Genomic DNA, 2,293 nt, shown 5'->3' on the forward strand with positions numbered 1-2,293 from the left:
GCAGTGTTGCCTCAGAGACCAGCCTTCCAGCATGAACGCTGAGAAGAATGGGAAATGTGACAAGAGACCTAAGCTAGGAAAAACAAGAAGAGGAAAGGGAAAAAATGGCATTGGGTGGGTTTTTTGTCTGTTTTTTGAAAAACGTCTCACTCTGTCACCCAGACTGGAGTGTAGTGGTGTGATCACAGTTTATTGCAGCCTCAGCCTCTTAAGCTCATATAGCTTGGTTTTTGATGGTTTGGGTTTATTGCTGCATTGGCCATAGCTATGATTAGGGATGAGGAAGGAAGAGGATGAAGTGCTGACTGCTGGGGATGGGGCGACTGACTGACTTGAGTATTTCTGCTTTCATTGAACAAAGTTAACACTGCTTAGAATGAGCTTCCATGTTCACTAGTCAAACACATACCTGAATGTGGGTTGTTCGTTTGTCCTTGGATATAGCAAAAGGATCTAGGTAGCTGTTATCCTTTCCATAGGTTGACATATTTAATTCTGACTTTTTTCATAAATAATAGAACAATTGCTATTCATTGTAGAGTTTTTCAGACCTTCAAAAGCTGCGTTCTGTTAAAATTGATGCAGTGGTGCCTTTACTACCTAAACAAGCTGAATAAATGAAGACGTCTTAATGGCATCAGAATTGGCTTGTTACAGTATGAAAGTCATTTCGTTTTTTCCTTTCAGAATGTACTTTAAAAGCCAAGCTTAATCCTATTAAATCCTATGTGTCCAGTTCTTACAACAATGCAATTTATAACCCTGGATTGAATCATAATGCATAGCATTGTTTTCTAAGTAGCTCTCAGATTGCAAGTCTTCAAAACGAATATATTAGGAATGATGAAATTCGTATACTCCATGTGCCATTAAAAATGGTTATCCAGTGCATGTATATTAAGGTCCACACAATTTAGGCTCAGTTATTTAGCCAATATTTAGGTTCACAAATGGTCCCCATCCAACCTTTGACTCCCAGAAGCTCCCTATGCACAGAATGAGAGAAGCGTTTCCTTGAGGGTCCACCAGGAACTGTAGCTGCTATTTGTGAGTATCAGGTACCCAGCTTCAAAAAGACTGGATATTTCATCTGAGTTCATCTTACTACCCCTACCCAAAGGCAGGTGGAGGAGACAGTTTTCCATCCAAGATCCTGCCCAAACTGATGAATTTCTGTGCTTTTCTTTCTTTTCTTTTTGAGATGGAGTTTCGCTTTTCTTGCCTAGGCTAGAGTGCAGTGGTGCAATCTCGGCTCACTACAACTGCCTCCTGGGTTCAAGTGATTCTCCTGCCTCAGCCTCCCGAGTAGCTGGGATTACAGGCATGCGCCACCATACCTGGCTAATTTTGTATTTTTAGTAGAGACGGGGTTTCTCCATGTTGGTCAGGCTGGTCTTGAACTTCCAACCTCAGGTGATCCGCCTGCCTTGGCTTCCCAAAGTGCTGGGATTACAGACGTGAGCCACCACGCCCGGCCAGTTCTCTGCTTTTCTAAAATGTACGCAGTTCACTGACTCTGCTTGTAACATGCTCAAAGTGCACAAATACTAAAGTCTGAGGTTAGTGATCACATTCAGCCTTTCAGAAACTTTAAACCCTGGACACTAGCAACAAGCAGCCAAGAAGAGTCAACTAAAGATTTTATCTCATCCGTGGCGATGAACCAGATTGTCTTTTTGAAGGCCAGGAACTGTTTTATTTGCTGGCAGTGTTGCCTCAGAGACCAGCCTTCCAGCATGAACGCTGAGAAGAATGGGAAATGTGACAAGAGACCTAAGCTAGGAAAAACAAGAAGAGGGAAGGGAAAGAATGGCATTGGCAATTACCGTAGTGATTACAGAAGCAGTAATGGGGTCAGGGAGCATCAGATCCTAATAATTTGCACCAGTGACAAGGATGAGCGCAAAGCACCAGAAAGACATCAGTGAGCTAAATGGTAGCAAGGTAAAGGACTTTAAAAATCATTTTTGGCTGGGCACGGTGGGTCATGCCTGTAATCTCAGCACTTTACAGTGCTGAGGCTGAGGTGGGTAAATCACCTGAGGTCAGGAGTTCAAGAGCTCCCTGGCCAGTGTGGCGAAACCTCATCTCTACTAAAAATACAAAAAAACTAGTTGGGCATGGTGGTGCATACCTGTAATCCCAGCTACTTGGGAGGCTGAGACAGGAGAATCACTTGAACCCCGGAGGTGGAGGTTGCAGTGAGCCAAGATTGCGCCACTGCACTCCAGCCTGGTGACAGAGCGAGACTCTGTCTCAAAAAAAAAAAAAATCATTTTTAAACCCTTATGCG

The sequence above is a fragment of the Mandrillus leucophaeus genome, unplaced genomic scaffold (assembly GCF_000951045.1).
Source record: "Mandrillus leucophaeus isolate KB7577 unplaced genomic scaffold, Mleu.le_1.0 Scaffold198, whole genome shotgun sequence".
In the NCBI taxonomy this organism is placed as follows: Eukaryota; Metazoa; Chordata; class Mammalia; order Primates; family Cercopithecidae; genus Mandrillus; species Mandrillus leucophaeus.